This window comes from Delphinapterus leucas, chromosome 13 (assembly GCF_059928025.1).
Source record: "Delphinapterus leucas isolate spDelLeu-1000000601 "Yukka" chromosome 13, BTC_Dleu_Yukka2, whole genome shotgun sequence".
Taxonomy (NCBI): domain Eukaryota; kingdom Metazoa; phylum Chordata; class Mammalia; order Artiodactyla; family Monodontidae; genus Delphinapterus; species Delphinapterus leucas.
In genome coordinates this window covers 42,398,020-42,425,414 of record NC_143141.1, presented here as the reverse complement: position 1 = coordinate 42,425,414, position 27,395 = coordinate 42,398,020, and the positions used below count along the sequence as shown (strand labels likewise).

The 27,395-nt window shown below is 38.6% G+C and overlaps 1 long non-coding RNA gene and 1 pseudogene across 1 annotated transcript in view; one reads left to right on the top strand and one right to left on the bottom strand.

The window, feature by feature from the left end:
• The window catches only part of LOC111186499 (uncharacterized), a 48,270-nt gene extending 29,310 nt beyond the window's left edge, over positions 1 to 18,960 (bottom strand). Inside the window, exon 1 of the long non-coding RNA XR_002647862.3 lies at positions 142 to 18,960. This is a non-coding gene — a long non-coding RNA (uncharacterized LOC111186499). The remainder of the gene's footprint in view (positions 1 to 141) is intronic.
• A 90-nt stretch (positions 18,961 to 19,050) lies between these two features.
• The window catches only part of LOC149747741 (phosphatidylinositol N-acetylglucosaminyltransferase subunit P pseudogene), a 30,522-nt pseudogene continuing 22,177 nt past the window's right edge, over positions 19,051 to 27,395 (top strand).

The window sequence follows — 27,395 nt, the reverse complement described above, 5'->3', positions numbered from 1 at the left end:
AAGCCTAGTGGGATTTGATTGCAGGACTTAGACAGGACTGGGGGAAACAGAGACTCCACTCTTGGAGGGCACACACAAAGTGTGCGCATTGGGACCCAGGGGAAGGAGCAGTGACCCCAGGGGAGACTGAAGCAGACCTACCTGCTAGTGTTGGAAGGTCTCCTGCAGAGGCAGGGGGTGTCTGTGGCTCACCATGGGGACAAGGAAACTGGCAGCAGAAGTTCTGGGACATACTCCTTGGCATGAGCCCTCCCAGAGTCTGTCATTAGCCCCACCAAAGAGCCCAGGTAGGCTCCAGTGTTGGGGTGCCTCAGACCAAACAACCAACAGGGAGGGAACCCAGCCCCACCCATCAGTGGTCAAGGAGATTAAAGTTTTACTGAGCTCTGCCCAGCAGAGCAACAGTCAGCTGTACCCGCCACCAGTCCCTCCCATCAGGAAACTTACACAAGCCTCTTAGATAGCCTCATCCACCAGAGGGCAGACAGCAGAAGCAAGAAGAACTACAATCCTGCAGCCTGTGGATCAAAAACCACAGAAAGATAGACAAGATGAAAAGGCAGAGGGCTATGTACCAGATGAAGGAACAAAATAAAACCCCAGCAAAACAACTAAGTGAAGTGGAGATAGGCAACCTTCCAGAAAAAGAATTCAGAATAATGTTAGTGAAGATGATCCAGGACCTCGGAAAAAGAATGGAGGCAAAGATCGAGAAGGTGCAAGAAATGTTTAACAACGACCTAGAAGAACTAAAGAACAAACAGAGATGAACAATACAATAACTGAAATGAAAACTACACTAGAAGGAATCAATAGCAGAATAACTGAGGTAGAAGAACGGATAAGTGACCTGGAAGACAGAATGGTGTGGAATTCACTGCTGCAGAGCACAATAAAGAAAAATGAATGAAAAGAAATGAAGACAGCCTAAGAAACCTCTGAGACAACATTAAACGCAACAACATTCACACTGTAGGGGTCCCAGAAGGAGAAGAGAGAGAGAAAGGACCCGAGAAAATATTTGAAGAGATTATAGTTGGAAACTTCCCTAACATGGGAAAGGAAATAGCCACCCAAGTCCAGGAAGCACAGCGAGTCCCATACAGGATAAACCCAAGGAGAAACAGGCCGAGACACATAGTAATCAAATTGGCAAAAATTAAAGACAAAGAAAAATTATTGAAGGCAGCAAGGGAAAAATGACAAATAACATACAAGGGAACTCCCATAAAGTTAACAGCTGATTTCTCAGCAGAAACTCTACAAGCCAGAAGGGAGTGGCATGATATACTTAAAGTGCAGAAAGGGAAGAACCTACAACTAAGATTCCTCTACCCGACAAGGATCTCATTCAGATTCGATGGAGAAATCAAAAGCTTTACAGACAATCAAAAGCTAAGAGAATTCAGCACCACCAAACCACCTCTACGATAAATGCTAAAGGAACTTCTGTAAGTGGGAAACACAAGAGAAGAAAAGGACCTACAAAAACAAACCCAAAACAATTAAGAAAATGGTCACATTAACATACATACCAATAATTACCTTAAATGTGAATGGATTAAATGCTCCAACCAAAAGACACAGGCTTGCGGAGTGGATACAAAAACAAGACCCATATATATACTGTCTGCAAGAGACCCATTTCAGACCTAGGGACACATTCAGGCTGAAAGTGAGGGTATGGAAAAAGATATTCCATGCAAATGGAAATCAAAAGAAAGCTGGAGTAGCAACACTCACATCAGATAAAATAGACTTTAAAATAAAGAATGTTACAAGAGACAAGGAAGGACACTACATAATGATAAAGGGATCAGTCCAAGAAGAAGATATAACAATTATAAATATATATGCACCCAACGTAGGAGCACCTCAATACATAAGGCAACTGCTAACAGCTGTAAAAGAGGAAATTGACAGTAACACAATAATAGTGGGGGACTTTAACACCTCACTTACACCAATGGACAGATCATCCAAAATGAAAATAAATAAGGAAACAGAAGCTTTAAATAACACAATAGACCAGATAGATTAATTGATATTTATAGGACATTCCATCCAAAAACAGCAGATTACACTTTCTTCCCAAGTGCACATGGAACATTCTCCAGGATAGATCACATCTTGGGTCACAAATCAAGCGTCAGTAAATTTAAGAAAATTGAAATCATATCAAGCATCTTTTCTGACCACAACACTATGAGATTAGAAATCAATTACAGGGAAAAAAATGTAAAAAACACAAACACATGGAGGCTAAACAATCCATTACTAAATAACCAAGAGATTACTGAAGAAATCAAAGAGGAAATCAAAAAACACCTAGAGACAAATGACAATGAAAACACGATGATCCAAAACCTATGGGATGCAGCAAAAGCAGTTCTAAGAGGGAAGTTTATAGCTATACAAGCCTACCTCAAGAAACAAGAAAAATCTCAAATAAACAATCTAACCTTACACCTAAAGGAACTAGAGAAAGAAGAACAAACAAAACCCAAAGTTAGCAGAAGGAAAGAAATCATAAAGATCAGAGCAGAAATAAATGAAATAAAAACAAAGAAAACAGTAGCAAAGATCAATAAAACTAAATGCTGGTTCTTTGAGAAGATAAAGAAAATTGATAAATCATTAGCCAGACTCATCAAGAAAAAGAGGAAGAGGACTCAAATCAATAAAATTAGAAATGAAAAAGGAGAAGTTACAACAGACACCGCAGAAATACAAAGCATCCTAAGAGACTACTACAAGTAACTCTATGCCAATAAAATGGACAACCTGGAAGAAATGGACAAATTCTTAGGTATAACCTTCCAGGACTGAACCAGGAAGAAATAGAAAATATGAACAGACCAATCACAAGTAATGAAATTGAAACTGTGATTAAAAATATTCCAACAAACAAAAGTCCAGGACCAGATGGCTTCACAGGTGAATTCTATCAAACATTTAGAGATGAGCTAACACCCATCCTTCTCAAACTCTTCCAAAAAATTGCAGAGGAAGGAACACTCCCAAACTCATTCTATGAGGCCACCATCACCCTGATACCAAAACCAGACAAAGATACTACAAAAAAAGAAAATTACAGACCAATATCACTGATGAATATAGATGCAAAAATCCTCAACAAAATACTAGCAAACAGAATCCAACAACATATTAAAAGGATCATACACCATGATCAAGTGGGATTTATCCCAGGGATTTAAGGATTCTTCAATATACGCATATCAATCAATGTGATACACCACATTAACAAATTAAGGAGTAAAAACCATGTGATCATCTCAAGAGATGCAGAAAAAGCTTTTGACAAAATTCAACACCCTTTTATGATAAAAGCTCTCCAGAAAGTGGGAATAGAGGGAACCTACCTCAACATAATAAAGGCCATATACGACAAACCCACAGCAGACATCATTCTCAATGGTGAAAAACTGAAAGCATTTCCTCTAAGATCAGGAACAAGACAGGGATGTCCACTCTCACCACTATTATTCAACATAGTTTTGGAAGTTGTAGCCACGGCAATCAGAGAAGAAAGAGAAAGAAAAGGAATACAAATTGGAAGAGAAGAAGTAAAACTGTCAGCGTTTGCAGATGACATGATACTATACATAGAGAATCCTAAAGATGCCACCAGAAAACTACTAGAGTTAATCAGTGAATTTGGTAAAGTTGCAGGATACAAAATTAATGCATGGATATCTCTTGCATTCCTATACACTAATGCTGAAAAATCTGAAAGAGAAATTAAGGATACACTCCCATTTACCATTGCAACAAAAAGAATAAAATACCTAGGAATAAACCTACCTAGGGAGACAAAAGACATGTATGCAGAAAACTATAAGACACTGATGAAAGAAATTAAAGATGATACAAACAGATGGAGAGATATACCATGTTCCTGGATTGGAAGAATCAATACTGTGAAAATGACTATACTACCCAAAGCAATCTACAGATTCAATGCAATCCCTATCAAATTACCGATGGCATTTTTTACAGAACTAGAACAAAAAATCTTAAAATTTGTTTGGAGACATGAAAGAGCCCGAATAGCCAAAGCAGTCTTGAGGGAAAAAAATGGAGCTGGAGGAATCAGACTCCCTGACTTCAGACTGTACCTCAAAGCTACAGTAGTCAAGACAATATGGTACTGGCACAAAAACAGAAACATAGATCAATGGAACAAGATAGAAAGTCCAGAGATAAACCCATGCACCTATGCTCAACTAATCTATGACAAAGGAGGTAAGGATGTACAATGGAGAAAAGACAGTCTCTTCAATAAGTGGTGCTGGGAAAACTGGACAGGTACATGTAAAAGAATGAAATTAGAACGCTCCCTAACACCATACACAAAAATAAACTCAAAATGGATTCGAGACCTAAATGTAAGACCGGACACTATAAAACTCTTAGAGGAAAACATAGGAAGAACACTCTTTGACATAAATCACACAAGATCTTTTTTGATCCACCTCCTAGAGTAATGGAAATAAAAACAAAAATAAACAAATGGGACCTAATGAAACCTAAAAGCTTTTGCAGAGCAAAGGAAACTACAAACAAGACGAAAAGACAGCCCTCAGAATGGGAGAAAATATTTGCAAACGAATCAAAGGACAAAGGATTAATCTCCAAAATATATTACAGCTCATGCAGCTCAATGTTAAAGAAACAATCCAATCCAAAAATGGGCAGAAGACCTAAATAGACATCTCTCCAAATAAGACCTACAGATGGGCAAGAAGCACATGAAAAGCTGCTCAACTTCACTAATTATTAGAGAAATGCAAATCAAAAGTACAGTGAGGTATCACCTCACACCATTTAGAATGGGCATCATCAGAAAATCTACAAACAACAAATGCTGGAGAGGGTGTGGAGAAAATGGAACCCTCTTGCAGCGTTGGTGGGAATGTAAATTGATACAGCCAGTATGGAGAACAGTATGGAGGTTCCTTAAAAAACTAAAAATAGAACTACCATATGATCCAGCAATCCCACTACTGTGCATATGCCCAGAGAAAACCATAATTCAAAAAGACACATGCACTCCAGTGTTCATTGCAGCACTATTTACAATAGCCAGGTCACAGAAGCAACCTAAATGCCCATCGACAGACGAATGGGTAAAGAAGTTGTGGTACATATATACAATGGAATATTACTCAGCCATAAAAAGGAACGAAATTGGGTCATTTGTTGAGACGTGGATGGATCTAGAGACTGTCATACAGAGTGAAGTAAGTCAGAGAAAAACAAATATCGTATATTAACGCATGTATGTGGAACCTAGAAAAATGGTACAGATGAACCGGTTTGCCGGGCAGAAGTTGAGACACAGATGTAGAGAACAAACTTATGCACAGCAAGGGGGAAAGCCGTGGGGGGGGGTGGGGATGGTGGTGTGATGAATTGGGCAATTGGAATTGACATGTATACACTGATGTGTATAAAATTGATGACCAATAAGAACCTGCTGTATAAAAAAATAAATAAAATTCAAAATTTAAATTAAAATTTAAAATTCAAAAATTAAAGAAAAGAAGTAATTTACCTTGTAGGGTAACATAAGCTATTCAAATTAACTGTGTGCACAAATGGTAAAGCTTTCTGAACAATATACAATATGTCATATAAACTTATAAGGGTGAATTTTGTATACTATTTTATGCTTTATTTTATGCATTTTTTCAGTTTTATCTCAAAAAAAATAAAAAATACAATCACCCCAGCCAAAAAAAAAAAAAAAAAGGAACTACAGTTTTTCTCTGGGATGGACTGTTCCCATAATCCCTCAAATGCAGGATGCAGGAGATGGCCTGTTTTTACAAAGGCAGGGCTGTGGAGAAGAAAACAATAGAGGTGTCATCTGAGATGGGAGTGGTTATCTGCCAAATGCAGTTATGACTGCTTATAATTTGCTGCTCAGAGAGATTTCATACTTGAACCATATATCAAAAGTTTTAAGTTGAAAACATATTGAAATGGTACCAGGTGGTAGCGCAGATGTTAGGGAGGGAAACTCTTGAATCCCCAGGTTTCTGACATTCTTGCCCTTCCTCCTTCCCCCAGTACCATGCCCAGTACTGGTTCTAGTGAATTCTGAACGAGGATCTTGATTCTCTGAATTCGCACTTAACTGGAAATGGTAGCTTTGGTAATATGTTAGAGCAGCAAGTAGTTCTTAACCAGGGATGGACATCAGAATCCCCTGGGGAATATCTATTAACATGCCAAGTCTGCTGAATCAGAGTCTGGGTGGAGGGCAGGCATGTGTATTTGGTGAAAGTTCTTGAATAATTTTTTTTAATTGAAGTATAGTTGATTTACAGTATCATACACAGATATTGTAAATATCAGGTGCACAGCACAGTGATTCAGCTTTATGTGTGTGTGTGTGTGTATATATACACACACACACATATACACATACACACATACATATATATATGAATTTTCAGATTTTTTCCCTTATAGCTTTTTACAAAATATTGAGTATAGTTCACCATGCTATATACAATAGATCCTTGTTAGTTATCTATTTTATATAAAGTAGTGTGTATATGTTAATCCCATCCTCCTAATTTATCCACCTGCTCTTCTCCTTTGGTAACCATAAGTTTGTTTTCTATGTCTGTGAGTCTCTTTCTGTTTTGTAAATGAGTTCGTTTGTATCTTTTGTTTTTTTTTCAGATTCCACATGTAAGTGATATCATATGATATTTGTCTTTCTCTGTCTGGCTTACTTCACTTAGTAAAATAATCTCTCGTTCCATCCTTGTTGCCACAAATGGCATTATTTCATTCTTTTTTATGGCTGAGCAGTATTCCATCGTGTATATATACCACATCTTTATCCATTCATCTGTTGATGGACATTTAGGTTGCTTCCATGTCTTGGCTATTGTAAATAGTGCTGCTATGAACATTGGGGTCCATGTAGCATTTTGAATTATAGTTTTCTCCGGATATATGCCCAGGAGTGGGATTGCAGGATCATATGGTAACTCTAGTTTTTAAGGAACCTCCATCGTGTTCTCCACAGTGACTGTACCAATTTACATACCCACCAACAATATAGCAGGGTTCCTTTTTCTCCACACCCTCTCCAGCATTTACTATTTGTAGACTTTTTGATGATGGCCATTCTGACCAGAGTGATGTGATACCTCATTATAGTTTTGATTTGCATTTCTCTAATAATTAGCAATGTTGAGCATCTTTTCATGTGTTTTTTGGCCATTTGTATGTTTTCCCTGGAGAAATGTCTATTTAGATCTTCTACCCATTTTCTGATTGGGTCGTTTGTCTTTTTGATATTGAGCTGTATGAGCTGCTTGTATATTTTGGAAATTAATCCCTTGGAATAATTCTGATGTGCCCTCATGACTAGGAACAACTATTCTATACTAGTGCCTTTCTGTGGCAAGATTGGTACAGACATTCAGAGTAAGTGTTAGAAACATTTATAGCAATGTCTGTTGAATGTAATAAGAAGGTTGAGCTTATACAGGCATACCTGGTAGATTCTACAGGTTTTGTTCCAGACCACCACAATAAAGTGAATACCACAATAAAACAAATACCATATTAAAGCGAATCACACAAATTTTTTGTTTCCCAGTGCATATAAAGGTTATGTTTGCATTATACTGTAGTCTAAGTGTGCAATAGCATTATGTCTAAAAAAAAATATATAAAAATAGGACACGGGGAGGGGGAAGGGTAAGCTGGGATGAAGTGAGAGAGTGGCATGGACTTATATATACTACCAAATGTGAAATAGATAGCTAGTGGGAAGCAGCTGCACAGCACAGGGAGATCATCTTGGTGCTTTGTGACCACCTAGTGGGGTGGGATAGGAAGGGCGGGAGGCAGACGCAAGAGGGAGGAGATATGGGGATATATGTATTTGTATAGCTGATTCACTTAGTTATAAAGCAGAAACTAACACACCATTGTAAAGCAATTATACTTCAATAAAGATGTTAAAAAAGATACTTTATTGATAGAAAAAATGCTAACCATTGTCTGACAGCACAGGGTTTCCACAAACCTTCAATTTGTAAAAGTAGCAGTATCTGTGAAGTGCAATAAAACAAGGTATGCCTGTATCGTGCATATCTTTAATTTCATTTTGTGTTTTACAAAATTATGTATCTTACAAAATTATCAGGCTGTGATAGATTGGAAATTTTATAAATTTTCTGGTTTGGCAGTTTTCTGATCTTAGAGGTGAGTAAGTCTCAATGACCCCTCTGGTAGGTCATTGAGAGGATTAACAGTAATGAATGTATCTAAAGCACTTAGCACAGTGCCCTACATTAATAGAAGTTAATGGGATTCCTTCACGGAACAGCTCCTAACAAAACTATCTTCCAGTTGGCTGTCGAAGAACCCAGAATCATGGAGTGTTGTGAGTGAATCTTTTTATTCAGGCTCATGCATCATATTCTAACCAACCTAGAGTACATGGCATGGCAGAGATTTGAGTGCCTTTATAAACCATTCAACCATGAGTGAGGGGGCTTAGTGGCCATGGCACTTATAGGCCAACCCCTGGCTAGCAGATCTTCCCCCAGTCTCCTTCCTGTCTCCTCTCATATTCCCCTTCCCCATAGTCCTTTTCTCTGTTTCTTCCCCCAAAGATTCCAACTGCTTTTATTTCTTAAAAAGCACAGTCATTTTCTGTTCCTGAAGGAGCATGGGGGATAGAAATTTCTGGCCACTGTGGTCTGGCCTCCTGTTCAAGTGTCTAAAAGTAACCAGACCGTTCATACTGGGCCAATTAACCTCCTGCTGGCATTGGTGCTATGTCCTTATTGTGCTAAAAGAGTATCTGTTCCTTCTTTTGACTTATTACAAAAAGCCCCTTTCTCTTACCTTCATCTTGGTAGATATCAGTATCATTATTACTGGGGGCAGTGTTGCGTGATGGTTAAATATAGGTACTTTGAAGCCAGGAACTTTGGACTGAATTCTGACTCTGCTCCTTGTTAGCTGTGTTGCTTAGGGAAAATAGAATTTTTTAAAATTATCGTAATTAATATTAGAAGCAATAATATCAGGGCTATTTATTCTAGTGGAGAATGAGTTTGAGCCCTAGCCTAACTTGAATATTCAAGAAGGTGAAATGTAGTAAAAGGCTTTAACAGGCCATCTTTTCTTCCGGGATTCCACAGTTCTTTTGGATGACAGCACAGATCACTGGTTTGGTCTAATTCTGAACTTCTCTGGTTAGGGTTTTTAAATTTAAGTAATGTGATTTAAAATTCCTCTGTGATTGGGACTTCCCTGGTGGTCCAGTGGTTAAGACTCCACGCTTCCACTGCTGGGGCCGCATGTTCGCTCCCTGGTTGGGGAACTAAGATCCCGCATGCCACGCAGCCCAAAAAATAATCATCATAATAAAATAAATGTGAAAAGAAACAGGTGAAATTAGTTTTTAAAAAAATTCCTCTGGGGCTTCCCTGGTGGTGCAGTAGTTGAGAGTCCACCTGCCGATGCAGGGTACAGGGGTTCGTGCCCCGGTCCAGGAAGATCCCACGTGCCGCAGAACGGCTGGGCCCGTGAGCCATGGCCGCTGAGCCTGCACGTCCGGAGCCTGTGCTCCGCAACGGGAGAGGCCACAACAGTGAGAGGCCCGCGTGCTGAAAAAAAAAAAAAAAAAAAAAATTCCTCTGTGATTTAAAAGTTACTTCCTGTAAACCAGAAGTCTAGAATCTTGATTAGCTCAGATTAAAAATTGTATCAAGAATACTTCCATTTTCTTTCTTTTCTTTTTTAAATTGGAATATTGTTGCTTTAACACTCCTGTGTCAGTTTCTGCTGTACAGCAAAGTGAATCAGCCATACGTATATGTATATCCCCTCTTTTTTTGGATTTCCTTCCCATTTAGGTCAGCACAGAGCACTGAGCAGAATTCCCTGTGCTATACAGTAGGTTCTCATTAGTTACCTATTTTATCTACCGTTTTCTTGAGCCTAAATTCCTACAGAGATTTAATTCTAGCAACTAATTAGCTGTTTGCTTCTCCATCTTTCTTCTGTTTATCTCCACTGACTTGTTCACCCTTCAGGCCTAAGCTCAGACAACACTCTCTCAGGAAAGTTGCCTCTGAGCCTCCAAGTCAAGCACATGGACCCCTTTTCTGGCTTCACCGGAGAGGATTGTACCTGGCTGCCCCACCAATTGGTGAACTTCTTACAGCCTACCTCCTACTGCCCTGTCTCCCCCTGACTTTCACCTCCTTGGTATCTGCCCATCCTTCAGTCCTCAGATCAAATGGTATACCCCCTGTGGAAGCGTTCCCCATTATACAGAGCCATATTCTCCTGTGCTTTTTCTTTAATAGCATTTATCACAAGTCATTTAAAAAAATTTTTTTTTCATGAATGTCTGTCTCACTTAGACTATAAACTCCTTGGAGGCAGGACCATGTTTGCATTTGCTTACTGCTGTGTCCCCATCACCTAGCATGGTACCTTGCTCCCTGTAGCAGTTACTAAATATTTATTGGCTAATAAAGGATGCTATTTCATTCATTCATCTCCTTTAGGACAAACTGTCTTATTGATATTTGTGGCCTCCACAGGCCACGGGTATACAAGCTCTTTATGGTATGAGAGAGAAAGGCAGGAAAATAGGTCTGCATTGAGGCAAACAAGGTGGAAAAATAGGTCTCTATCACCTGTGAACTATTCTTATCAAAAGTTAAACCTGAACCTAATCAAGCCTTTAGGTCTAACTCCTATTTCACAGGAAATAAAGAGATAGAATATTTGATAACACCATGAGGAAGCAATCAAACAAATCCAGAAATTTTAAAACATTCTGCAAGACAACTGACCTGGACAAAAAAGGTCATGAAAAGAAAAAGATGGGATGATTCTAAATTGAAAGATTAAGTAGGCATAATATACAAATGCATTATATGATCCTTGATTGGCTCCTCATTGGTAAAAGGCAATTACAAAAGATATTTCAACTACAATTTGAGAAGTTGGAATATGGACTCTATATTAGATGATACTTTGGAATTGTTGTTACTTTTCTTAAATATCTTATGTAGAAAAATGTCCTTATTCTTAAAAGATATATGATAAAATATTTAGGGTGAAGTGTCATGATGTCTACAACTTAGACAAATGATTCAGCAAGAATAAAATACGTGTATAGATAAAGCAAATTTGAGCAAATATTCACAATCACTTGAATTTGGGTGAAAGGTATACAGATGGTCACTGTAGGCTTTTTGTTTATGGTTTTTGGATTGAGGGAGTCAGGTTTAATTTACATTGGTATAGAGTAAAATTCAAAAATTTAAAATTTACATCATGTAAAGTTTTATTAATTTTGACAAACACATGTACTTGTGCAACTACTATCATGATCAAGATCTAGAATATTTCTACTGCCTTCAAAACTCTCCCTTGACTCTTCATAGTCATCCCCTCATCCTACCCCCAACACTTGACAACACTGATCTGTCCTCCATCCCTGTAGTTTTGTCTTTTCCAGAATATGATATAAATGCCTTTTAAGTCTTGCTTCTGTAACTTAGTGTAATAGTTTCCTAGGGTTGCTGTAACGGAGTACCACAAACTAGGTGGCTTAAAACAACAGAAATTTATTATCTCACAGTTCTGGATGCTAGAATTCCAAAATCAATTTGTCATGGCTCTTGCATGGCTCTTGGGGAGAATCTTTTCATGACTTTCTCTTAGTTTCTGGTGTCACCAGCAATCCTTGGCATTCTATATCTTGCAACTGTGTAACTCCAATCTCTGCCTATGACATTGCATGGTGTTCTCCCTGTGTGTTGCCTGTCATTGCATTAGTTCTCCCTGTCTGTCTTTTATAAGGACACCAGTCATATTTGAATAAGGGCCCACCCTATTCAAGCATGACCTCATCTTAACTGATTACATCTGCAAAGACCCTATTTCTAAATAAAGTCACGTTTTGAGATTTTGGGGGTTAGGAGTTCATCTTTTTTGGAGGGGAGATACAATTGAACCCATGACACTTAGTATAATGCATTTGAGATTCATCCATGTTTTCACATGTTTCAGGAGTTATCCCATTGTACGAATGTACCACACTTCTTTTTATTGAAGTACAGTTGATTTACAATATTATATTAGTTTCAGGTATACAGCATAGTGATTCAATATTTTTATAGAGTATACTCCATTTAAAGTTATTACAGAATAATTGCTGTATTTCCCTGTGCTGTACAATATATCCTTGTTCCGTATCTGTTTTATACATAGTAAGTAGTTTGTATCTCTTAATCCCCTACCCTTCTCTTGCCCCTCCTCCCTTCTCTCTCCCAACTGGTAACCACTAGTTTTCTATATCTGTGAGTTTGTTTCTGTTTTGTTATGTACATTCATTTGTTTCATTTTTTTAGATTCCACATGTAAGTAATAACATACAGTATTTGTCTTCCTCTGACTTATTTCACTAAGCATAATACTCTCTAGATCCATTCATGTTGTTGCAAATAGCAGAATTTCATTTTTTACAGCTCTAATATTTCATTGTATATATATACCACATATTCTTTGTCCATTCATCTCTTGATGGACACTTGGGTTGCCTCTGTATCTTGGCTACTGTAAATAATGCTGCTATGAACATTGGGGTGCATATATCTTTTTGAATTAATGTTTTAAAAATATATACCCAAGAATGGAATTGCTGTATCGTATGGTAGTTCTATTTTTAGTTTTTTGAGGAAACTTCATACTGTTTACCATAGTGGCTGCACCAATTTACAGTCCCACCAACAATGCACAAGAGTTCCCCTTTATCCACATCCTCACCAACATTTGTTATTTGTAGGCTTTTTGATGATAGCCATTCAGACAGGTGTGACGTGATAGCTCATTATAGTTTTGATTTGCATTTCTCTAACGATTAGCAATGTTGAACATCTTTTCATGTGCCTGTCTGCCCACTTTTTTTTTTTTTTTGCCCATTTTTTGATCAGGTTGTTTTTTTTTTTTTTTGATATTGAGTTGTATGAGCTGTTTGTATATTTGGTGAACGACATATACTCTGAAAACTATAAAACATTTTGAAAGAAATTGAAGATGATACAAAGAAATGGAAAGATATCCCATGCTCTTGGATTGGAAGAATTAATATTGTTAAAACGTCCATACTACCCAAAGCAATCTGTAGATTTAATGCAATCCTTATCAAAATGCCCATGACATTTTTTCACAGAACTAGAAGAAATAATGTTAAAATTTATGTGGAACCATAAAAGATCACAAATTGCCAAAGCAATCTTGAGAAAAAAAGAACAAAGCTGGAGATATCATGCTCCCTGACTTCAGACTATATTACAAAGCTACAGTAATCAAAACAGCATGGTACTTGTCCCAAAACAGACACACTGATCAACGGAACAGAATAGAAAGCCCAGAAATAAACCCATGTACCTATGGCCAATTAATCTATGACGAAGGAGGCAAGAATATACAATGGAGAAAAGACAGTCTCTTCAACAAGTGGTGCTAGGAAAACTGGACAGCTACATGTTAAAGAATTAGATTAAAACATTTCCTCACCATGTGCAAAAATAAATTCAAATGGGTTAAAGACCTAAATGTAAGACCTGAAACCATAAACTCCTAGAAGAGAACATAGGCAGAACACTCTTTGACATAAATCATAGCAATATTATTTTGGATCTGTCTTCTAAGGCAAAGGAAATAAAAGCAAAAATAAACAAATGGAACCTAATTAAACTTAAAAGCTTTTGACAGCAAAGGAAACCATTGACAAAACGAAAAGACAGCGTGCTGAATGGGAGAAAATATTTGCAAAGACATGACTGATAAGGGATTAATATTCAAAATATATAGACAGCTCGTACAACTCAATATCAGAAAAACAAACAACCTGAGTAAAAAAAGGGTATACCGCATTTTGTTTGTGCATTTATCAGCTGAAGGACATTTGGATTGTTTACATTGTTAGGCAATTATGAAGAAACACTATGAATATAATTTATATTTATACAACACTATAATTATGAACATAGGGCTTCCCTGGTGGCGTAGTGGTTGAGAGTCCGCCTGCTGATGCAGGGGACACGAGTTCGTGACCCGGTCCAGGAGGATCCCACATGCCGTGGAGCGGCTGGGCCCGTGAGCCATGGCCGCTGAGCCTGCGCGTCTGGAGCCCCACAACGGGAGAGGCCACAACAGTGAGAGGCCCGCGTACTGCAAAAAAAAAAAAAAATTATGAACATAACACTAAATATAACACTATAATTATGAATAAATACTGCTACTATAGACATTTGCATATGGATTTTTGGGTGAACAGAAATTTTCACTTCTCTTGGGTAAATATTGAGGAGTGGGATGTTTAATTCTATGAGAAACTGCCAAACTTTTCCAAAGTGGTGGTACCATTTTCCATTCCCATCAACAATATAGTCCTCCACATTTTCATCAACACTTGACATTGTTAGTCAAATGGCTGATTACAGCCATTTTAATGCATATGTAGTGGTATTTCATTGTGGTTTTAGTTTGCATTTCCCTAATGACATGATATTAAGCATCTTTTCACATGCTTATTTGCCATTTGTATACCTTCTTTGGTGAAGTATCTGTTCAAATATTTTGCCCATTTTTAGTAGGTTATTTGTTGTGTGAGCTCTCTGTGTATTCTGAATACAAGTCCTTTATCAGATATGTGTTTTTTAAATATTTTCTCCCAATCTGTGGCTTGTCTTTTCTTTTTAATAGTGTCTTTCAAAGAGCAAAGCTTTTAATTTCGATGAAGTCCAGTTTATTTTTATGGGTTGCTCTTTTGATGTCATTGTACATGTTTTTCAGCCCTTCTGTGAGTTTGAAATTTTCTTTTATTTTTTTCTGCTTTTTTTGGGGGGGGGGATGCTGCTGAAGAAATGAAACATTTCATAGTAAAAAGTTGGGAGGAAAAAGAAGGCAGAGACAGCTATTTTTTAAAAAAGCAAGCAGTTATTAAAAGGCAAACAATAAAAGGTAAAGTCCTTTTTTGAAAACTCTGTTCTGGCTCCTTTTCACCCTTTAGTCTTCTGCAGATTCAGTCCCCTTCAAATCTTCTGTTTCTTCTTCAACTCCTTGTTAATCAATCTCAGAGAACAAGAGAGAGCAGGAGTGAGAGACACAGAGGGAAATGTGATTCTGGAACATTCCAGAGTTCACGATGGGGAGTTTTGGACTAGAGTGGTAGTGATCCAGACTCCTCAGCCTCAGCAGCTGGAGTTGATTTTGGCTGTGAAATGAACACCCAGCTCTTACTAAAAGCAGACTCTGAGACTGCAGAGGGATAGACAATTCTGCTGGTCTCTGGGGTCTGACTTGGTGCTGCCTCAGTTACTGACGAACCTCAGGCAGTTGGCAGGCCTCCGTGCCTCAGCCAGACCTGGTGAAGAGGCTTGCTGAAGCTGCAGTCTGGGCCTGAGAGGTAGTCCTCAGTATGGCAGGTAACATCTTGTTGCATGTAGAAGTCCTCCAAAACCAGAAGATGAGCAAAGGGAATTCCAGCCTCTGAACTGGCTTCCTCTCCTCCTGCTTCCCAGCTGTCTTCCTGCTGTACACACCTCTGTCATCTCTCCTGGGCAGAGGTTTGTCCATCCCATCCTATTCAGAGACTGTTGGTATCTCCCTCACACCACCCCCTCTATGATGCTTTGAAGTTGGTTTGAAGGGACAATAAGAACCTAGGACAGACTCCCTGTAGGATCTTTCAAGGTGGTAACCCAGATAGAGGAAGACCTAAGACATTTTTTGAACTCCTTGTCATGACCCTCTGGTTTCCCTTGCTTTCCCTGCTGTTGCACTCATTCTGCCAAAAAGGAAAAAGTTGAAAACAGATGGAAGCTTGACTCAATTTGGGTCCTAATTTTCTGATTCCTGGCCTGAGCCTGTGTCAGATGACCTGAGTTAGCCCTGTCATAAATTATATTCTGGATGATCTTTGGAACAGGTCCTTCTGGATGGTCTTTGGAATACCCTAACCTGCCCGAGTCTGTTTTGGGTTAAACCCAGCATTGTCACTTTTTAAAAAATAGGCTTCTTCCTGGAGAAGGCACCTCTCTTTATTAGGGCCACAGCTAACTTTGAACCCTGCTGGCTGCCTTCAGTACATGGGTGATATGGTGGTTTTTGTGTGTCACTGACTTCTCGAAGTTCATACCTTGCAAACCAGCCAGACCCTATTTCATGCTTGATTCAGCCATATTGGAGTTTCCCTGTGGCCAGGTTCTCACTCCCCCAATCAGCTTCAGGTGCTTCCCCAGCACCACCAACTCCTTATCCCAGAGCACCTGCTAAGTACAGCCAATCTCCACGGCACTATTAGTACGTGGTTGCTGCTCCCAATAGAACAACAGCTGATGTTACTATAGCACTTTTCTATTTAGAAAGCACAGTTAAACACAGTCTTACTTCATGCTTACCCCAACCTTGTGAAGTAGGTACTCTTACTCCCATTTTTCAGGTGAGGAATCTGAGGCTCAAAGAGATAAAGTCACTTATCCATGGTTACACAGCTTGTTTTGAGAGGGACAAAACTGGGATTCAAACCCAGGTCTTCTGAGAAAAATAAAATATATGTCTGTAGTTGCTTTTATAAAATATCCTTGGAAATATATATAAGAAACTATTTTCATGGATGACCTATTGGAAAAAGAGAACTGGGTGGCAGAGGGACAGGAATGGCAGAAACGTTTCCCACTATGTGTACCATTCTGTGAACCATGTTACCGTATTATCCATTTAAAAAAAAAAAAAAAAAAAAGCTTGTCCCTGCCTTACTTCTTTGGCCTGATCTGCTGATTCCTCTGTCGGTGACCAGCTTAAAAACCACTCAGCTGAATGCATTAAGGCATCATGCTCCTGGAACTGGCAGTATTTTTGGTGTAAAATTCGTGTATAGCTTCAGTTTTCCAGCATGAATCCATTTTACATTACATTAATGTAATGTGTGGAGACATACCCAATCTCATTTAGGAAAAAAAAGAAAGCTCTATTTTCCTTGTCAAGGCAGACCTGACCTGTTATCTGGGCAGTGCATCTCAGCCAGCCTATTAAGTGTCTGAGACTGCAGGGAGGTAACAGCACTTCCAGTGTCATCAGCCAGGGGAGGATTTGGGATGATCCACTGTTCTGGTAATTCAGAATTTGAGGACAGGATGGGGGATTTTTCCCTCTGTCAGATTCTTAGAGCTTGGCAGACCTTCTCTCTGGCAAACAACAATTTGGTGAAAAATTAGTCTCTGAGAATTGTCCTAAGGGCATACTGCAAATGAAGAAACATTCATTCAGTAAGAACAGGGAGGGGCTCTGGCATTTGAGACATGGACAAGCTCCTTTACCCCTGCTCCCTGCTTCATGTTCTGGAAGTTCTACCCCAGGCATATTATACAAGTACAGCCAAGAAGACAGGGGCTCCTCCCCAGAATCCCCCAATCTGGGATTACAGTTTAACCCCAGGAGGGACAGGCTGCCAGTTTTCTCATGCCTCTACCATAGCCCCTTGTTGCAAAAGCTCTACAGCAGGCAAGCACAGCAGAGAGGACCGGGTCTCCTTTCCCCCATCCCGGCTTCACTCATAGAAACTGGATCACTCATACATTGCTGGAAGGAATGTCAAATGGTACAGCCACTCTGGAAATCAGTTTGGCAGTTTCTTAAAAACCTAAACATACAACTACCATACAACATAGCAATTGCAATCCTGGGCATTTATCCCAGAGAAATGAAGACATATGTTCAAACCAAAACCTGTACACATATGTTTATAGCAGCTTTATTTATAATAGCTCAGAACTGGAAACAACCCAAATTGTCCTTCAACAGGTGAATGGTTAAACAAACTGATACATCCATACAATGGAATACTCCTCAGCAATAAAAAGAAACTATTGATCATGAAATAACCTGCATGAATCTCCAGAGAATTATGCTGAGTGGAAAAAAATCCCAAAAGGTTATATACCATATTATTTTATTTACATAACATTCTCTAAATGGAAAAATTATAGAAATGAGGAAGAGATTAGTGGTTGCCAGGGATAAGGAGGGGTGGGGGCAGGAGGAAATTGGGTGTGGCTATAAAAGGATAACATAAGGGATCTTAGTGGTGATAGAAATGTTCTGTATCTTGATGGTATCAGTGTCAATATCCTGACTGTGATGTTGTACTATAGTTTCGCAAGATGTTACATGGGAAAAACCGAGTAAAGGATTTTTGTATATCTCTATATTATTTCTTACAGGTATATGTAAATCTACAATTAAATCAAAATAAAAAGCTTAATTTTCAAAAAAAATGGAAAGGATTTGAATAGACATTTGTCCAAAGATGTACAGATGGCTAATAAGTACATGCAAAGATGCTCAACATTATGAGTCATTAGAGAAATGCAAATCACAATGAGATAGTATAGCTATAACCAATGAGATAGTATAGCTATAACCAAAAGCCAGACAATAACAAGTGTTGGGGAAGATGTAGAGAAATTAAAACCCTTATACATTGCTAGTGGGAATGTAAAATGGTGCAGTCACTTTTGAAAACACTTTTGTACCACATGGATGATCCTTGAAAACATTTTAAGTGAAAGAAGTCAATCACAAAGACCACATATTACATTTACATTTACACTTATTATATTTACAATTATATTTATATCAAATGTCCAGAATAGGCAAATCTATAGAGACAAAGTAGGTTAATGGTTGCCTGGGGGCAACCTGTGTGACTGCTAATGGGTATAGGATTTCCTTGGGGGAGAATGAAAATGTCTAAAATTAGATTGTGGTGATGGTTGCTCAAACCTGTGAACTTACAGGTAAGAACATTGCCTTTTACCCTCTAAATGGGCAAATACTGGGTTGGCCAAAAAGTTCATTCGGGATTTCCATAGGTGCTTACAGAAAAACCGGAATGAAATTTTTGGCCAACCCAGTAGTATGGTATGTGAATTATATCTCAATAAAGCTAAAAAAAAAAAAAAAAAGGCTTGAATTCAAGCTATCTTTTTTTTTTTTTTTCAATAAATAAATAAATAAATAAATTTATTTATTTATTTTGGCTGTGTTGGGTCTTCGGTGCTATGCGTGGGCTTTCTCTAGTTGCGGCGAGCGGGGGCTACTCTTCGTTGCGGTGTGCGGGCTTCTCATTGCGGTGGCTTCTCTTGTTGTGGAGCATGGGCTCTAGGCGCATGGGCTTCAGTAGCTGTGGCGCTTGGGCTCAGTAGTTGTGGCTCGAGGGTTGTAGAGCACAGGCTCAGTAGTTGTGGCACACGGGCTTAGTTGCTCCATGTCATGTGGGATCATCCCGGACCAGGGATCAAACCCGTGTCCCCTGCATTGGCAGGCGAATTCTTAACCACTGCGCCACCAGGGAAGTCCCTCAAGCTGTCTCTTTCACACTCTTTTTAAAAATTTTTATTTGGAAAAAATTTAAAGTCACAAAAAGTTGCAAGATTTACCAATCACTGACATTTTGCCTATTTTTAAGGTCAAATTTCATTGGCTTCAGGCTGATCTATTCATTAGTTTTTTCTGTAGGCCTGGGTTTCAGATTGTGTTGCTTACTCTACTCCAGTGGTTTTCAGTAGGGCCATTTGGTGATGTTTGGAGACATTTTGGAGGCAGCTGCTACCGGCATCTAGTGCACAGAGGCCAGGGAGGCTGCTAAACATCCGACAGCACAGGGCAGCTCTCCCAACAAAAACCTATCTGGACCAAAATGCTAATAGTGCCAAGATTGAGAAACCTGTTGTACTCAGTGTATTTATCAAAAAGAGAAATATTATGGTCTGGTTAAACAGAGTGGGGATTTTATTCTCAGATGAGAGCTTTGGAGTGTGGAATGTGTGTATCTCATATGATTTATCAGTTGGTCTTTCAGTTGGTTCTCTCACCCTAAACATTTGCCTGTTGCCTAGGAGGGTAGGAGCCAGACAGAAAGTGCTACAGCATCTGAGCAACACTATAAACTAATAGCCACTTAAGTATTTGGAAAAGATGATAGGGCAGCAACTGGGAAGTCAGGTGGCAGCATTAACAGGGCCCAGGGGGACAGTAAATCCTGTGGATTGGGAGGTCTGGTCCTAGTTTGAGGCAGCCTTGTCATGGCACTGGGATAAACCACAGCTATAGAACTTCAAGGTTCCAAGAGGTCATTTCACACATGACTTTGAGCTACTGTGTTTCCCTCATGAAATGGTGTCACTGTGGCCATTCCCAGAGGTTGATTGCCGTGGGGGTGACTATATGCTAGGATATCTCTACATTCAGCTACCCAAGTCTTTTCAGTGGATATGCCCCTCCCAGTGCCATATGATGGGCCTCTGTGGGGTTTTTCATGGCCTCTAGAGAAGATGGGAACCACAAAGGGAATCTTGGGGTCTTCTGAAAGGCCATTGTGTAGGAAGTTGAAGCTTTCATCCACCATTACATATTTACGCCATGATGGGCCTAGAGTGGGTATGTGGGAGGGCGCTGGTCATGAACCCCTGAATCCTTTATTTCTGCATATTCCCAGAATGTCTGAAGAGAGTATCCTGCTCAGAGAGGGCACTCAAAAATTTTCAGTAAATATTTGAGTCTCTCCTGTGTCTCAGGCACTGTATGAGGCACACTAGTGGACAAGACAGACTAGACCCCTAACCTCAGACAGCATATATTAAAAGTAATATATATTTATTCATCAGTTGATTTTTCTCTGTTGAGAAACTGGCTTTATCACATCTTTGCTAGTTATCATCAGAAAGTTTTCAAGATGAATAATGCTTGTCCATGAGAGCAACATAGGGGCCATCTGCTGAGTTTTCTAGAAGGGTTAATAACCATCAGCTGGAGTATGAGACTACTTGAAAATCCTTCTTAAGATATTTATAGTGAAATGAAAAATACAGGCATATAAAGTGAACCCAAAACTTTGAAGACATCATATGGGAAAAGCTGAATGATGGCTTTTTAAAAAAATGTTACTGGGGCTTCCCTGGTGGCGCGCAGTGGTTGAGAGTCCGCCTGCCGATGCAGGGGACACGGGTTCGTGCCCCGGTCCGGGAGGATCCCACATGCCGCGGAGCGGCTAGGCCCGTGAGCCATGGCTGCTGAGCCTACGCGTCCGGAGCCTGTGCTCCGCAACGGGAGAGGCCACAACAGTGAGAGGCCCGCATACCGCAAAAAAAAAAAAAAAAAAAAAATATTACTGCATTTGAGTATTAAAAGTTAAGAGCATTCTTTAAAGCGAAATATAATCATTGTGGATGATAAATACTAATTTGGCCACATCTATTTTTCCTTTTAACTAATCTTAGTTCTGTTTTCCTTTTTGTTATTGTTTTACATAAAATATTTTAATTTTAAAATTTCTTCAAAGCTTTTTTGAAAAATCAGACCAGAATGTGGACAATAGATGTCCCCTGAGTTGAAGGTCAGGAAAGCCAGGGGTGGAAACAGGTATACTATGAAGGATGGAAAGTCCCCTGATAGCATTATGCCTCTATGAGGTCCTGAGCACAGTTCTGTGTCATTCCAGACAAAACTGACCTTTGTCTAAAGAGTTATTTTTTTAAAGCCAAATATTTTTGGTACATCAAGGTCCTCTACTCCTTAGATAAATCCAGTAACTGTACAGTAATATGTTTTTATCCGTGTTTGCAAGCTTGATACAATGAACAGAAGTTGAAGAAAATGAGAGACTTGAACTTGGATGATAATCTGGGAATCTTCCTTAACAGAATCCACTAGAAAAGGATAGGGTGCTCTCTCAGGTTGAAAATCAGTCCCATTTTGTCACAGGTGAACTTTGTTAGCTTTGTCCTATATCTTTGCAAAGCACAGGCAGAATCTGAACCCCTTTTTGGAGATCCAGAGAGTAAATGCCATTTCTTTTACCTGGAGTTTCAAACAGCCAAATTTGAGGCTCTGCTGGATCCAGGCAGTGATTTCCTTCTTTAACCCTTCCACAGAGTTGTGGAGTTTGGGGTTTTTTTTTTGCCTCTGAGCACCACAGAGATTTCCCTGACACAGTTTCCTGTGTTCACACGTAATTACTAGTGAGCCCATTACTGATGGCTCATAGAGATGACTTCGGAGGAACTGGCTTCCTCTCGTGCTCTGATCTTGCCTCTACAGTCCCTCATATGCAGGAGCTGAGTCTCTTCCACCCTCAAAGAGCCTAACTTGGAGCCAGGCATAGAGACATGGCTAGTTAGTATTGGCTCAATTGTTTCAAGATGTTTATGGCTCTCTAAAAGAAAGTATGTACACATCTATTAGAATGGCTGAAGCAAAATTAGAAATAACACCAAATGCTAGCAAGGATGCAGAAAAACTGAATCACTCATACATTGCTGATAATAATGTAAAATGGTATGGCCAGTCTGGAAAACAGTTTGGTAGTTTCTTACAAACCTAACACACACTTACCATATGACCCAGCAATTTCATTCCTTGGATATTTATCCTAGAGTAATAAAATCCTGTGCTCACACAAAAACCTATTCACAAATGTTTATAGCAGTTTTATTCATAATAGCCAAAAAGCAGAAATAACCAGATGTCCTTCAACAGCAGGTGAATGGTTAAACAAACTTTGGTACTTCTATTTATTTAATTATTTATTTATTGCCCACGCCTCACGGCATTCGGGATCTCAGTTCCTTGACCAGGGATCGAACCCATGCCCCCTGCAGTGGAAGCCCAGAGTCCTACCACTGGACCACTAGGGAATCCCCCAAACTTTGGTACTTTTATACCATAGAATACTGTACAGCAATAAAAAGGAATGAACTATTGATTAAAAAGCCCATCGAAAAAGATACTATATGATTCCATTTATAGAACATGCATAAAATAATAAAATTTTAGAAGTGGAGAACGGATTAGTGGTTGCCTGGGATTGGGGTTGTAAGGAGAAGGAGCAGGATGAAGGTGGGTGTGGTTATGAAAGGCAACAAGAGAGCTCCTGTGGTTATGTAATTGTCCTGTATTTTGACTGGGGTAGTGGATATACAAACGTATTCATGTGATTAAATTGTATGAACACATGCATGAGTACAAGTTAAATTAAAGAAATCTAAATAAGATTGGTGGATTATACTAATGCCAGTATTCTGGTTGTAATAGTGTTTTGAGAGCTATTAGCATTGGGGGTAAACTGGGTAAACAGTATATAGATCTCTCTGTATTCTTTCTTACAACTGCATGTGAATCCACACAATAAAATTTCAACAGCCGTTCATGATTAAAAAAAAAAAACTCAGCAAACTGGAAATAGAGGGGAACTTCCTCAGTATGACAAAGAGCACCCACAAAAATCCTTGTCCTCCCCAGCAGCAGGCTTTTTTTTTTTAAGCCATTCTCATAGGTATATAGTGGTATCATGTTGTTGTAATTTGCAATGCCCGAATGACAAATAATACAGAGCATCTTTTCATATGCTTAATAATCATTTGTGGATCTTCTTTAGTGAGGTATCTGTTCAGATCTTTTGTTCATTTTTTAATTGGGTTGTTTATTATCTTATCGTTGAGTTCTAAGAGTTTGTATAATTTATATACAAGTCCTGTATCAGATATATGTTTTGCAGATATTTTCTCCAAGTCTTTCACTTGTCTTTTCATTATTTTAATGGCGTCTCTTGCAAAGAAATTTAATTTTAATAAGGTCAAACTTATTAATGTTTCTTTCCTGGATCATGCTATTGGTGTTATATTTAAAAACTCGTTACCAGACCCAAGGTCTTGCAGATTTTCTCCTTTGTTTTCTTCAAGAAGTTTTGTAGTTTTGCGTTTTACATTTAGGTCTATGGTCCATTTTGAGTTACTTTTTATCAATATATAAGGTGTAAGGTCTGTGTCTAGGTTCATTTTTTTGCATGTGGACATCCATCACCATTTGTTCAATCACCATTTATTGACAAGACTACCCTTTCTCCATTGAGTCACTTCTGCCCCTTTGCCAAAGATCAGTTGGTTATACTTGTGTGGGTCTATTTTTGAACTCTCTCTTCTGTTTCATTGATCTACATGTCTGATTCTTCACAAGTACCATGTTGTCTTGATTATTGAAGACATACTGTAGTAAGTCTTGAAATTAGGTAGTGTGAGTCTGGAAACTTTGTTCTTTTTCTTCAGTATTGTGTTGGCTATTCTAGGTCCTTTGCCTTTACATATAAACTTTAGAATCAGCTTGTTATTATCTACAAAACAGCTTGCTGAGATTTTGATTTTGATTATATTGAATCTACAGATTAAGTTGGGAAGAATTGACATCTTAACAATATTGAGTCTTCCAATCCATGAAGATGAAATAGTTTTATTTATTTAAACCTTCTTTGCATCAGTGTTTTCTAATTTTCCCCATAGAGTCCTGCACATATTTTATTAGCCTTATTCCTAAATTTTTCATTTATTGAGTGCTATTTTTTAAATTAAATTAAATTTTTTTATTTTTGGCTGTGTTGGGTCCTCGTTGCTGCACGCGGACTTTCTCTAGTTGCAGCGAGCGGGGGCTTCTCATTGCGGTGGGTTCTCTTGTTGCAGAGCATGGGCTCTAGGCACGCGGGCTTCAGTAGTTGCGGCATGTGGGCTCAGTAGCTGTGGTGCACGGGCTTAGTTGCTCCGCAGCATGTGGGATCTTCCTGGACCAGGGATCAAACCTGTGTCCCCTGCATTGGCAGGCAGATTCTTAACCACTGTGCCACCAGGGAAGTCCCTATTGAGTACTATTTTAAGTGGAATTGCTTTTTGAAATTTTAGATTCTAATAGTTCATTGTTATTATATAGGAAAGTAATTGACTTTTGTGTATTAACATTGTATCCTGAGACTTTGCTATACTCACTTTTTAGTTCCAGGAGGGTTTCTTGTCAATTCTTTGGGATTTTCATGTCATCTGTGAATAGAGTTGTGTTTCTTCCTTTCTAATCTATATAGCGTTTATTTCCTTTTTTTGCCTTAAAGCACTAGCTAGGAATTCCAGTACAATGTTGAATGAGAGTGGTGTGAGAGGACATCGTTGCCTTGCTCCTAATAATAGGGGAAAGCATCCAGTTTCTCACAACTAAGTATGATGTTAGAGCTGAACAGATACCTCACCAAAGAAGATCTGTAAATGGTTAACAAGCATATGAAGAGATGCTCAGTATCATTTGTCATAAGGGAATCGCAGATTACAACAATGTGATACCACTATATACCTATGAGAATGGCTTTAAAAAAAAAACCGCTGGAGAGGACAAGAAGCAACAAGAACTCTCATTCATTGCTGTTGGAAATCCAAAGTGGTAGAGCCACTTTGGAAACAGTTTAGTAGTTTCTTACAAAACTAAACGTAATCTTACCATATAATCCAGCAATCATGCTCCTGATTTGAAAACTGATGTCCCAACTGGCAACACAAAAACCTGCATGTGAATGTGTATAACAACTTGATTCATAATCTCCATCAATAGGTGAACGACTAAACAAAGTATACATCCATACAGTAGAATGTTATACAGCAGTAAAAAGAAGCTGTTCAAGACATGGATGAATCTTAAATGCATACCACTAAGTGAAGGAAGCCAGTCTGAAAAAAAACAACAGATGTATGAGTCCCATTACAAGACATTCTGGAAAAGACAAAACTATAGAGATGGTGAGCAGATCAGTGGCTGCCAGGGGTTCAGGGTTGGAGAGGCTTGAAAAGGTGAAACCCAGGGGATTTTTTTAGGGCAATGAAACTATTCTGTATGATACTGTAATGGTGAATACAGCATTAAGCATTTTTCAAAGTCATTGAGCTTTACATTACAAAGAAAAAATCTTGATGTACACAAATTAAAAGAAGTAATTTAAAGAGTCAGAGATCCCATGATGGAATACAAGATGTGACTAAAGAATGTAAATATACTTCAAATGTGTGAAACAACCTCACTGAAATAGGAAGGGAAATAACATGCTGACCTAAGTACTTTGGAAATGAGAGGAGTCTATATGACTAAAAGCAAAAAGAATTGTATATAAGTACCATTTTCCATGGGAGTGTGGGTTAGGAATTCTGAAACTACTATACATGTATATTGGAATTGAAGAATTAAATAAATGAATGATGGGTGATGGGAGCAAGGTTGTTAGAGTGGGAGGTTGTAGATAAGCAAGCGGAAGAAGCTAGAATAATACATGTCCTAATGGATTAGAGTTGGAAATATCAGTATGAACTCATGTTTAGCTTAATATAGGTACAAGTGGTTACAAATAGAAATATTTAAGATGTGTGTGTATATATATATATATATATATATATATATATATATATGGGTTAGTATACACATCTATGTTTATTTGTTCTGTCAACTGAGAGCACCTAAAAGATATGACACCCCAGTAACAATGAACACACGTAGAGCCCAGATCTTGGTTTCTAATACCATTCTCCAACAAAAGGAACCAAGGCTCCTTGGAGAAAAAGCTGATTCTAGGAATGGGGCAGGCTAGCTACAATTTGAGCCTAGAACATTTTGTAGTGCCAGGAAGTTAAAAAAAAAAAAAAAGCTCACAAAAACAAAAATCAAAAACCCCTACAGTGATGGTCATATGTCAAAGGAATATCAGAACCAATGGAATAGAGCTCTTAATGGCCAAAGCTGAAACAATTTGAGCAACAAAATTAATAAAGTAGTATTGTATTATAACTCTAAGTATAAAATTCATGATTCCATACTGGTATAAATAAATGACTGAATAAATAAGTAAATTGGGGAGACTAGATATATCTCTCATGCAAGTAATTGATGTAGATATTCTGCCCTTAAAAGGATGGAACATTATTTTCCACTCCTTAAATGTGGGTTGTATGTGGTGACTTTCTTCCAAAGAGTACAGTATGGAAAGAGAGAGGAAAAACAGAGTTAGTTTACAGTAGAGAAGCCTGACAAACACTATCAGCCAGGTGATCAAGGGTAACATCAGCAGTGATGTCATATTGTTAATATGTTCCCTTGATATGATGTGATGAGGATGGCACTTTACCTCTGTGGTCGTCCTCCCCAAAACACATTACCCCAGTCTAACCATGAGAAAAACGTCAGACAAATCACAACTGACAGATATTCTACAAAATATTAGACCAGGACCCCTCAAAACTCTTAAGGGTCATAAAAACAAAAAAACAAAAAAAAACACCAAGAAAAGTCCAAGAAACAGCCACAGCCAAGAGGAGCTAAGGAGATATAACTGCGAATGTAGTATTGTATCCTGGATGGGATCTTGATGCAGAAAAAAGACATTAAGGAAAAACTGAGGAAATCTCAAGTATGAGCTTTAGTTAACAAGAATGTATCAAGATTGACCC